The sequence below is a fragment of the Dermacentor silvarum genome, chromosome 5, assembly GCF_013339745.2.
Source record: "Dermacentor silvarum isolate Dsil-2018 chromosome 5, BIME_Dsil_1.4, whole genome shotgun sequence".
Lineage (NCBI taxonomy): Eukaryota > Metazoa > Arthropoda > Arachnida > Ixodida > Ixodidae > Dermacentor > Dermacentor silvarum.
The window spans coordinates 144,802,232-144,815,167 of NC_051158.1; the positions used below are offsets into that span (position 1 = coordinate 144,802,232).

General features: G+C 44.7%; 1 long non-coding RNA gene across 1 annotated transcript in view; it reads left to right on the top strand.

Annotated features, from left to right (window-relative positions):
* Positions 1-11,171, top strand: part of LOC125946045 (uncharacterized) — a 36,178-nt gene extending 25,007 nt beyond the window's left edge. Inside the window, exon 3 of the long non-coding RNA XR_007467347.1 lies at positions 10,238-11,171. This is a non-coding gene — a long non-coding RNA (uncharacterized LOC125946045). The remainder of the gene's footprint in view (positions 1-10,237) is intronic.
* The last annotated feature ends 1,765 nt before the right edge of the window (positions 11,172-12,936 follow it).

Sequence of the window (12,936 nt, forward strand, 5' to 3'; positions counted from 1 at the left end):
TTTTTCGCAGTTCAGCGCTTTATTTATTGCTTTTGTTGCTGTGTGGTGGGGATATCGAAATGAACCCAGGGCCAACTGAAGAGCAATTTTCAAAGCTTCTAGCTGGCCAGAGTAAAATGATGTCGAAGCTAAATTCGATTGAAGAAAAACAAAACCAACTTACTCTAGACGTTACAGACTTGAAGGGTCGTATTCAATCACTAGAAACTAAGATCGAAAAAGTTGATGACGTACGCAATGCCGTCGCGACAATTGCAGACCAACAACGGGATGATCGTGCCGCATTGACGGCTCTCACCGAAAAGATTGACGATATCGAGAAGAGACAAAGAAGGAACAATTTGGTCTTCCGCGGTATAGAAGATTCTACTGCAAACGAGACAGCAGCCACATCTGAAGAACTCATTTTGGAATTATGCAGAAGCACGCTTGGTATCACAGGCCTGAGTATTGAACATGCGCACCGTATAGGAGCATATAAGGCAGGCAAACCGCGTCCAGTCATAGCAAAATTCTGTTCCTTCAAATCCCGTCAATCGGTGCTGTTGAAAGCTTTTAAACTCAAAGGCACCAGTTACAGCATATCTGAAGATTTTTCACGCTCAATTAGGGACAAAAGAAAGAAGCTATGGGACTATGCGAGGCTAAACAAGCAGGAAGGTGAGAGGGCTGTCTTGAAGTATGATACGCTTTATCTACGGGGAAAGCGCTTTCGACTCGATAATACAACGGGAGATGTAGCACAGCTGTGACCTTGGCAGTTGCGTAAAACTGAGCAGCCGCTCAGAGTGTTGTTGATAAATTGCCGAAGCATAAAGAATAAAACTGACAACTTTCAATGCCTTCTATGCACTCTTCAGCCTACGATTGTTCTGGGCACGGAGTCATGGCTAGATTCTTCTTTTTTTGATTCAGAAATTTTCCCGGCAGGCTACCACTGGTTTCGACGCGATCGAAATTCTCACGGAGGAGGTGTGTTTATTCTTGGGAAAAATAGCATACCCTGTGTCTACTTGGCATGCCCTCTTCTTGACGTCGAGAGGGTTTTTTGTAAGATGCGGCTGGCGAACGGCAAGGGCTTGGTGATTGGCTCGTACTATCGGCCGCCAAACGCGTCGTATGAGCAGTTCATTGGGCTTTCTGAGTTTCTTGAGAGTATAAAAAATGACCGTGTCTTGATCGGAGGCGATTTTAACCTTCCTGAAATTGACTGGTCATGTGAGATTCCCAGAAATAGCGTTAGTGGTTGTTTATACTCCGCCTTTTTTGACCTAATGGACACTCATGCCTTTCAGCAGTACGTTCTCAGTGCGTCGCGAGATGATGGTACGGGCCATGTCTTGGACTTGCTGTTGTGTAATGAGCCTGGTGTTGTATCAGATGTGCATGCTTTACCTGGTTTGAGCGACCATAACATTGTTGTTGCTGATGCTAGTGTGAAAAATGCATCCGTGACGAAGAAATCGCCAAGGAAAGTGTTCTTGTATTCTAAGGCTGATTGCGGTTTCATGAATCTGTCGTTGGAATCTTATTTCCCAACGTTTGACACATTAGCGGATGAGCTGAGCGCTGAACAATTGTGGGAAAACTTTAAAGAAAAGCTTTTCTATCTTCGTGATAAGTTCGTGCCGACGCGGATGCTTTCATCTAGACGAGGTAAAGATAAGCCCTGGTTTCATCAGCAACTGCGCATCTTGCTACGGAAGGTACGAAGGGTGTACGTAAAGTATAAAAAACACAGGTCCCCAGAAAACTCATCTGAACTAAAAAGACTGAAGTGTGATTTTCAAAACTTAACTAAATCATCTAAGCAATCCTATTTTTCTAAGCTTGGGGAACGCTTAGTAGAAGATCCAAAGGAATTTTGGAAGTATATCCGGCGAAATGGTAAGGATGACAATTCTGTCCCCCCTCTAGAATACTTGGACACAGTAATAGATGATGACAAGCGCAAAGTTGAATTATTCAGTAGTTACTTCTCTTCCGTATTTAGTCAACGCCAATTTCGTACTCTAGCTGTGGATTTTTCGTTGGGGAATGAAGAAATGCCCGAGGTTAAGTTTGGCTTGGCAGGTGTGCGGAAGCTATTAGCAAATATTTCTCCTAGAAAGGCAAATGGGCCAGATGATATATCAGCAGCAATCATTAGTAATTGTTCTGAATCTTTATGTCTCTATTTTTGCCGCCTTTTCCAAAAGTGTTTAGATATGGGTGCCGTACCTGCCGACTGAAAATTAGCCAATGTTGTGCCTGTATATAAGAGTGGACCTAAAAATTGTGTTGAGAACTACAGACCAGTGTATTTGACTAGTATTACATGTAAAGTAATGGAGCATGTTATATACAGTTGTATTATGTCACATCTTGTTAAACATAACCTACTGAATATAAACCAACATGGTTTTCGGCAAGGTTTTTCTTGCTCCACGCAACTTGTGGAATTCACACACGATTTGGTACTAGCAATTGACAAAAGGCAAAGAATTGATTGCATCTTTCTAGATTTCCGAAAAGCGTTTGACGTTGTGGCTCATGATCTACTTATTAGCAAATTCCACGCCTACAAATTAAACAAAAAGGTAATTGCATGGATATCTGAATACCTGTCAAATAGACAACAGTCTGTGGTTCTCAACGGCATATCGTCTGATCTTGCTGCGATGACCTCTGGAGTGGCCCAGGGCTCAGTCTTGGGGCCTCTCTTATTTTATTGCGATAGCAATTATATGGACACGTCGGCGTCGTCGTCGCCGTCGCCGTGAGGTTCCGTATAGATAAAATCTTCGCCGCGCGCCGTATGCCCAAGCGGAAGCGTGGGGGGACGCGCGCTATCACGGAGAGCGAACGCACTCAATCTCCCACGCGCAAGCAAGGAAGCGGAAAGCTAGCGCCGGAGGGAGCAGGGGGGGGGGGGGGGGGGGGGGGCACTTCTCTGCCAACAACCGCGCTCGTCGCTCGTCCGCACAGTCTCTTATCTCTCCCACGCGCAAGCCAGGAAGCGGGAAGCCAGCGCCGGAGGGAGCATGGGGGGGGGGGGCGCACTTCTACGCTTCCAACAACCGCGCTCGTCGTTCGTTCGACCGCACCGTCTCTTATCTCCACACAGCTCTGACCTTTATGCTGCTCAGTTTCCGTTGATAGACCGCACGTACAGCGGTGAGCACTGTTAGGGTGAACACGCGAGCGTGTGGCCGACGGCACTATCAGCGCCGCGTAACAGCCATCGTTGGAAACATTGCACATGCGCAGCATGTGCTTTGCGAAACACTCTTTCCACCGCGCCCATTACGTCATCGATACGCTTGTTCGTCGTCTGCTAGCCGCATTTTTTGTTCGCTGAGCTGATACCTTCTGCATTTCAAGGTCCATCTGGATTGAAGATTGGCGCGTGAAGGAAAAAAGTGAGTGTAAGAGGGATAATTATTAAATTTTTTATTCAAGAAAATTGCACTTTTGCAATTCAAGTTAAACAAGACCATGAGAACAAATATAAAAACATGAGCAAATCTAATAGCGAGTCATGTGACCACTTACAGCAACGACTGCAGCTATTCTGGACGGTAACGAGTCGTAAAGTGATCGAACATACTCCCGATCGGCTTTCAGCCTTTCCCACTCGTTGCTGACTTGCGCCCACAACTGGTCCGAAGTCGCGGAATAAAGGGGCTTCCTTGCCAAAGAAGCTTTCAGACGGCCCCACACGTTTTCTATCACATTCAGGTCCGCTCCTTTCGGAGGCCATTCCAGTAGCTGCATGTGCAGCTCCGCCTGGAACTCCTTGACAGCCCGCGCCGTGTGTATCGGTGACAGGTCCTGTTGGAACAGGTAATCACCGTCTGGGAATAAACTGCTCGCATATGGCAACAGCACATTGTTCAAAATGTTGCAGTATTGTTCCGACGATAAGTGTCCACGTATACGTTGCAGGGGCCCTAAACCATATCTTGAAACAGCACCCCACACGTTCACACTCGATCTGCCACTGGCAGAAACACCTTGCACGTTGTCCGGGTCGTTCCTGCGTGGCATTGTGACGTTAACTAAAACAATTGCTTTTCAAAGCAGGAAGTTTTCCTCACCGTGTGCCTGGTAGTCTCCAAACACGCAATCTTTGGTCTTGTCGCGTCGAAAACGTCGACTCATCCGAAAAGATGACGCGACCCCACTCTTCTGATGTCCATGCTTCGTGCAGCTCAGCGAACTGCGGTCGTGCGTCCTTGTTTGCCGCCGTTAGTAGTGGCTTCTGCGCTGCGACGCGACTGCGAAGGCCCGCAGTACGCAGGCGACGTCGAACAGTGGTGTCCGAAACGTCCAAATCCAAGTCCTCGCGTATTGCTGGGGCTGGCACGAAAGGGTTACGACCAGCAGCTGCAACTATGAGGGCGTCTTCATCGTCTGTGGTAGCTTTAGGGCGGGGCGCTCGGGGTGCATCCTGAATGCGACCTTCATACTTGTAGGCTTGAATTATCCTGTTCACAGTCTTCAGGGGCCTATTAACTAAAGCGCCAATATACCGCTGGGAATAACCTTTCAGGGAAAGATCGACAATTGAGCGCCGTTCATCATCGGGAACCCTAGCCATAATACGATCTGGCGACAGAATGAACGGCTGCGAAAGATGTTTGGTTGTTTTATATACGGCGTTGCATGCACAACAACTTTGAAGGGAACGAATAGACACGCCCCCATAGATATACAAGTTTTTTTTGTCTTGTTCTGTTCAAGCACAGATGTTTAAAGAAATCTTAAAATGCAGGATGCATGGGCTTAGAAAACAAAAATGCGGCTAGCAGACGACGAACAAGTGCATTCATGACGTCATGCGCGCGGTGGAACAATTATTTCGCGGAAGGCGTGATGCGCATGCGCAATGTTTCCAGTGATGACCGTAACGGGGCGCTGACAGTGCCGTCGGCCACGCGCTCGCGTGTTCACCCTAACAGTGCTCACCACTGTACCTTCGCCCGCTGCGCGGGCGAAGGTACGTTGCGCTGCCAGCGTTTTGACAGTCGTTGGCTGCAGTCATTCAGTGTGATCTATTCATGTTTGTTTGTGCGCGCTCACACCACGCTTGTTCATTCAGTTAGTAATAGTCGGGCCACATTTTACAACGCACGCTACACATGCAATGCTGCCCAGATCGGCAGTGCAGCACTACAGGTGTGTCGCTTCGCACGCGCTGCCCACGGTAAGCGCTTCTCATCAACACCACCGTTTCACACGCGCCTTCTCGTGGTCGTCGAGTCTCTCTTCATGTCGGTCTACTTACGCCGCAGCACACCTGCTTACTTAATCAGCTCATGTTTACTACAATTCATATTGCTACCAAGGCCGCTCACCTTACTTCGTATGACATTGCTGTGTTGCTATCGCATTCATTGCTTCGCCCTTAGGGCGAAACTGTGACATTTTTGTTATATATAAATGATATTACTAGAGGTATTACGTCGACTTTCAGGATGTTCGCCGATGACTGTGTGGTGTATAGGGTTATTGATAGGGATTCTGATTTTTCTTCTCTTCAGACTGACTTGGATAGCGTTTCATCTTGGTGTGCCAAATGGAAAATGTCACTTAACGTTTCTAAATGTTTAAACATCACCTTTACAAGGAAACAATCACATAAGTCATGAGTACAAAGTAAATGGCGTTACCCTACGCAGGGTTAGCGAATGCAAATACTTAGGTGTTTTGTTTACCTCAGATTTAAGATGGAACAGGCGTGTACAGGAGATTAGAAGAAAGGCGGCACGTAAGCTGGGCTTCCTACGTCGAAATTTTGGCCATTTACCTAGTACACTGAAAGAACGACTATATTTTACCCACGTACGTACGGTACTTGAGTACGCGTGTGTTTGTTGGGACCCTTATACTGGTGAGTCAGTAAATTTACTTGAAAAAATCCAGAATAGGACAGTCCGATTTGTATTGGGAAATTACGATAATAACCTCAGTATCACTGAAAGCAAGCGTAAACTTCAGTGGCAGGATTTAAAGGCCAGAAGAAAGAACCTTAGACTGAAATTTTTTCATAATATATATTATTCTAAAACAGGCATTGAATGAGAAAAGTATATTAGGCCACCATCGTATATTTCACGCAGAAGGGACCATAACTTGAAACTTTACGAACTTCCTTTTAAAGGTGATGCCTTGCGATACTCATTTGTTTGTCTAACCACGAGGGACTGGAACGCTCTTCCGTCAAATATTGTAGGTATTGAATCTAATGATGAATTTTACCGCGCTTTGTGTGTTTAAAATTGAAAAACAATTTTTGTCGCGATTTGTATACCCGCCTGCTGTAATGCCTGCAAAGGCGATGCAGGTACCAAATAAATAAAAATAAAATAAATAAATTGCTGGTTCTTTGACATTCAATACCAGGCATGCTGCCACTTGCTGTTGGCCTTCGCCACCGTCAAGTCCCCTTAACAGTCTTGCTTCACAACAAATGAGGCTGCAAAGATGGTGTAGTTGCAAGCGAAAAAAAGTGTACCCGCTCTAGGCGAGAGAAGACTGCCCATGATTGGCTGACATGTAACAATGCAATGCAGGCATGAGAAATAAGTGTACCAGTTGGCAACAGCGAACAGTTCGAAGCCAGTGCTTCATCTGTCTTTCCCCATCCATTCGTTTGTGCTGTTTTATTCAAAGTAACTGGCTCTAGCTTGTTGAATGATCTGCCAAGCATTGTCTGCACAATCATTCTACAGCTGGACTTGAGGTGGCGTGGTTGCTTCACTTAAACTGGCAAAACAGCTTTTTATATGAGGCTATGCTGCAACAGGGAAACTTGGGCTAGTTGGTGAATGTTCACTGCAGACAAAAGCACACTATATGAGACAAGGATTAAGTAAGGTATACGTGCAAGCACCGACTCAAAACAAGTTTATTATTGAAAGAACAAGTATATATATGCATAACCAATTGAAAAACAGAACTGGTGATAATAAAAATTGTACCAGCATTATAACCACACTCCCAGGTACATCCAACAAGAGAGACAAAACCTGGCCACTTCAAAAGTAGAAAGTTCACACATGGTATCAAAACAGAATGAATGAATTCTTTTATTAAGAAAAGGGAGGACCGAAGGTCGCTGGTGGGGGAGGAGGGACATACTAGGAGAGGTAGACACCCACTAGATCGCGCGAGCCAGGCCGCTAGCAATGCCGAAGTGGGCTAATTTTACTAGGTGATCGGGGTTTTCAAGAATGTTTAAGGACCTCGCTCTCAGCCGATCCCAGGAAATATTCATAAATAAAGTACTTGCCAACACAGCTAGTAATCAGAAAAATGGCGAGAGGAATCCAAGCTGAAGAAAAGTGTGCTCTTGTATTTTTTTCTTTTTTATTAAATGCGGCTGGTGGCTTGCTAATGTAGTTGTCCTCTTCCCTTTTAATATAAGGGGCACGATCTTGTACGGGTTCCAAAATGGAACGCGTACAAGATCGCACCCCAGGCCTCCAATATTTCCATTGAGTTCTGGTTGTGGTGACTCAACAAAATCACTTTCTTTCTGATTAGATGGCATCCACATTTCCTCCTATATGCTGGCAGTTGCCACAAAAGCATTCAAGGATGATAAGTGTTTCTTTAGCTGTGTACTGACCAATTTTGTCCACATACACAAGTCCACAAATATTGATAGCCGTAAACAATAGGTGTTGAAAACTGCGTAGCCTCTCGGAACACAGAATGGAACCTGTATTAGAAGGACATAGCCTTCTTTGCATGGCAAGACAAATTCTGACCAGAAAGCTTTTTCAGAAAAATTATAACCATATGCACACCCAGTGACGTCACTTGGCTTCCCGGCACCTGGGGCTGCTGCGCAGTATGTCAACCAGCCCCTCCCCTCTTTCTTTGGCCACTCCGTCCTATATTTTAACGAACATATTGTAGAGTGAATGTTAAATAATTTTAAAAGGCAACGCTCCTATTTTTGCCCGTAATTCGACATTTATATTTATCTTTTATGCACTACTAACAATTCAACTTGCTGTTTTCTTTGCGACTTTATTGTGGAATTTAGTGTTTGCTGCAGTTTCAGGCATTAAATGCAGCACTGATTAGCGCTGCTGCATGAACATCTTGCTTTGTATATTTCATAGGAGTTAAATAATTTTGAGCCAATGATTGAATGCTTGTCCCTTAATTTCCAGGATTTATTGCACTTATTGTATGAGACAACTGATAAATTACATTCAGTCGTAGATCACGCAGACTTTGCTAATTATGGTAAAAATTGACCTTTATACATTAGCATACATTAAATGGCCCACCTTTTATACCTGTGGGATAGGAGTAGCAATTTTTCAGTTTTAGTAATAAGCACAACCTTCAAACTTTCTGGTCTTCAAGAAATCTCTGCTCATGTAAGCACAACGTTGAGCATGTGTGTGCAATATTTAGTGACATAGAGAGCAAATAGAAAGATGATACATTTGACGGTCAACCTCGCTTTATTCTGAAAGTAAGAGACGGGAGAGTGTTGGATTTCTAATTTCTGTTCCCCGGATGCTTTTGTTTATAAGCAGATCAGGTGTGTGTTTTTAAAACAATCACAAGAGAACAACTCTAAGCCACATTTGCATGTTACTTCTGATATGACGCTGCTGGTGTAATTACGTCTCATCTCGCGCCATTTATAGAAGTGCCTGAAAGCTTACACCAAGCACGCTGTTCCGTCAGCGCTTCTCTGCTTCAGCTTATTTTCTTTAGTGGCCAATTCAGCTGCCCTATGCGCAGACGTTTACCACATTCAGCTATGAGCGAGTAGCCGCCACTCAGCGGGCAGCACCCAAGGCGACCCCCCCCCCCCCCCCCCCTACTGATGCCACTATGCACACCATATCCTACTGCTATACTCTTTAAGCAGTATGAAAATTTATGCACACACGACAAAAATACCAGCCTTTTGTCATTACGCAGGGACTCTTTTGACATTTGTGTTCTCTTCTGCATCTTTTAACCAATTTGATCGATTTTTGGCATGGCCCCAACATTAAACAAATCAGGTTAGCTACGTGCAATTTGACGCTGGAGGCATTCCCTTAATATATGTGTATATACTCTCTGGAGCACAAAACACAGTGTGGTGTAAACAATGCCAGTTTTTACAATCTTGCAATGCCCAGAAAAAAAATTTAAATGTGCTTTCACAAAGTGGAGCTTATGTGGCTAGCACGAATGTTTATCCTGGAGACTGGTAATCGTATGCTATTAAGCTTCTTTTTAGTATATGCATACATAGTAATTTGTGTACCTGTAAACCATCATCATCAGCCTATATTTATGATTACTGCAGGACGGAGGCTTCTCCCTGAAGTCTCCAATTACCCCTGTCTTGCGCTAGCTAATTCCAACTTGGGCCTGCAAATTTCCTAACTTCATCACCCCACCTAGTTTTCTGCTGTCCTCGACTGTGTTTCCCTTCTCTTGGCACCCATTGTGTTACTCTGATGGTCCATCGGTTATCTACCCTATGCATTACATGGCCTGCCCAGCTCAGTTTCTTTCTCTTAATGTCAGCTAGAATATTGGCTATCCTCGTTTCCTCTCTGATCCACACCGCTCTCTTACTGACTCTTAATGTTAGGTCAACATTTTTCGTTCCATTGCTCTTTGTGCGGTCCTTAACTTGTTCACGAGCTTCTTTGTTAACCTCCAAGTTTGTGCCCCATATGTTAGCACCGTTAGAATGCAATGATTGTTGTACTCTTTTCTTTTCAATGACAGTGGTAAGCTCCCACTCAGGATTTGCCAATGCCTGCCGTATGCCCTTCAACCCAATTTTATTCTTCTTTAAATTTCTTTATCAGGATCAGGATCACGTAAATATAATCACACAAATTCGAGACATGTAGAGTTTCTCCAAAAAAAGCTAGGCTCAGTTGTAGAAGTGTGAGGTGGCATGAATGAAAGCGGAGAGTGTAAAAATCGCTACAGAACCAATATCACGATGACTTTCGATGGTAATGTGTTAGCATTGAATCAGTATAGCGACACAACGTATTGCCACCATCGCAACAAGTTATGCATCAGGCGTGTATTGCAGTGGTACTCCTCTTTCGCCCTTCTGCAAGCACACTTGGTGCCATGTAATGCCACTGCCCAGAAGCCTTTGCGTTGACCTCTGAAATATATGGCTGTCATGGGGTGCACGTGCTGCATTGCAACGAAGGCGAAAACCACGATGAAGGCGCGAGCATGACTGTGCGTTGGCATCCAGAAAAGACGAAAGCAAAAGAAGAATCTATAGAGAACCTCGTCGCGTGAGCGTGGAATGCTGGAGAGGCGCCATTGTGAGAGAGGAAAGTGAGCGAAGAAGACAGCCACGGCGGATGCAGCAGCCCGTTAGCCCTTGGGTCCAGGCTTCTGCCTGTGTCTGGTGTTCCTGAGCTTGCGGCTCAACGTCTGCAGCTGGTGTTCAACTGCGGGCTGTCCACCAGAGCACCGACCACGGCTTTGCTCGCGGCTTTCCCTCCAGGCTTATGTTCCTGTCCCGTCGTGCCACATCTTCTCGCCTCTCGACTCCAGCTGGGGTACCTCAGCAGCAGCCCACTCGTCTGCAACATTCCAGCCGTGACTTTGTCCGACGCCTCACACCAACCATATGGGGATGTGTGAACATTAATCATTTGATTCAGTAGTTTGCAGACTGTTTTGAGACTCCATACTTAAAGGTGTTCCATATTTACGTTTGTCAGCAGTTATAGGTCATCGAATTGATATATAGCATTATTTGTGGGTGTGCGACAGAGAACATACGCGTCATATTTCATTTCCTAAATCGGTATGTACTGACCACGTTAGAGAACCTAGTATGGTAAAAAGATCTACACCGTGACAATGGTACACAGGTGCGTGCGAACGCTAAGAAATGCGGCATGCGGCAACCAGGCTCCTCCCACGCTTCTTTCTGAATACGCCATCTAATGGAACTGCCCAGAAGTGCACACGTGGCCTTTTGAGGATCTGATGCCTGGAACAATGCAATAATTTTCCTTTTCACGCTTTGTGAGCGGTTGCAACAGCATTCTAGCTACATTATCACCAGGATCAGCAGGTCATCAGCGGTAAACAATAGACAAATCCTGACATTATACGACCTAATAACTGCCTTGCTCAAGGTGGACGACTGAACTATTTCATGATGGGAGTGATTGGAAAGTTACTTCAATTCTCAATGAGCCAAATACTATTTTGCTTCAGTGGCCTAGAAAGGGCTAGCATTAGTAGGTTTTGTCTTTTGAAGAAAACTTGCGTCTTCTGGTAAATGACTGGAGATGCATTTGCCCGTTTAGAATGACAGCAGTGGAAATTAATGGGACGTTGAAAAGACACTTCAACATTCGAGTAGTTGTTGCACTTAAGGGTACAGCAGCTCCCCTAGCATTCCTGTTCTGTTAATCATTTCAAGGTTAGCTTGCTGCCTTGGTTTAGACATTTCACTCCTACCCCACATTCAACAGACATGTTCTTGTTTGTGTTCTTGAACCCCATCCTTTTCATGCATATACTTTGCCACACACAAAATAAAATATTTAGTCACAAGTCAGTGCCGTGTCTGTCTCCTTTCCTTTTCCAATCAGTTTGCAATGTTCTCGTTCTAGAATACTTTGTAGGAACTAGGCTATCAAGAAAGTCTTTGTAAATGCCCTATACTACTGTGTTTCACAGTCCAATTTGACAGTTCGAACGTTCTGCTTAAATAATTTCGGTATTGTTTACCCTTTTACACGTCAACACCACTACATATTTCATGTGAATAATAAAAGTTACTATGCAGAAAGTGCTCACTTCTTTTATTTGAAGACCAAACAATTTAAGTGGTTATGCATGTGCTGACAAGGTAAAGTTAATGAAAAGTGACGAAACATATTTTTCAAAGAAAGGTTATGTACACGCACAATATACGAAGGTAACAACTACATCAATCTGCATGCCACTGCTATAGGTCCCATGACCAATGTGACTTGCCTGCTCTAAGCAGTACAGGCTGTGTAGAGCTGTCAGACTGTCAGATCAGCCAGCCTTTAGTCTGTCTAGCTTGCTTTGCTGTTGATTTCATGTATACAAACCAGAAAGCAGCCTTCAACAGTCTTATGTTTATGATTATGAAAGGTTGCCCGACACTGTGCCTTGCAACATTCACAGGCATCTGACTTACCAGAAGGCACCATTTCTATTAGCAAGAGTAGGTGAAAGGTAAATAAAACTCAAGTACAGACATTGATTTAAAGGACTTCACCATCACTACATTGTAAAATAATATGATGGTTTCCCAAAGGACGAAGCCAGCGCCATGTGCGTGCACATTGCTCACCAGCTGCAGTGGCTTCATATCAACACAGGCGACATGCAAAGACATCTTTGTGCTTGAAGATAGATGCATGTAAAGCACCACAGTCTAATAAAACTGATCTTGCTGTATACATATACAGGGTGTCCCACGTAACTTGAGCCAATTTTTAAAATGAAAGGCGCGTCGGAAGCAAATTGAACCAAACTCGTACCATTCGCACTGGCCTATAGTAACTCGGGCCATTTTTTGTTTTCCCCATAACTCGCTCACTAATTAAGTTTAATTACCCAACTGTTTCATTATTGGCTGAGGACCCCAAGTATGATTAGCAGATTTGTAGAGCACCTTCAGAAACCACTGGTAGAGTTGATTCCTGTGCGATCCGATCGTATTACGTAGTCCTTTTTTCAGGATTGCAAAGAAAGCCCGCGAAATGTGAAAAAAAGAGACACATGACGGAGCACTTGCACAGTGGTATCGTGCTGCTTTCAAGCGTGTGTTCGGTGAACAAGGTCAGCTGCATCGCGAGTGGCAACGGGGAAGTGGCAAGGCATTGTGATTTTTGTAGGCTGCTGGGCCAGCGGCTCCCTTTGGAGGACGGCGCAAATGCGTGCTGCTGGCCA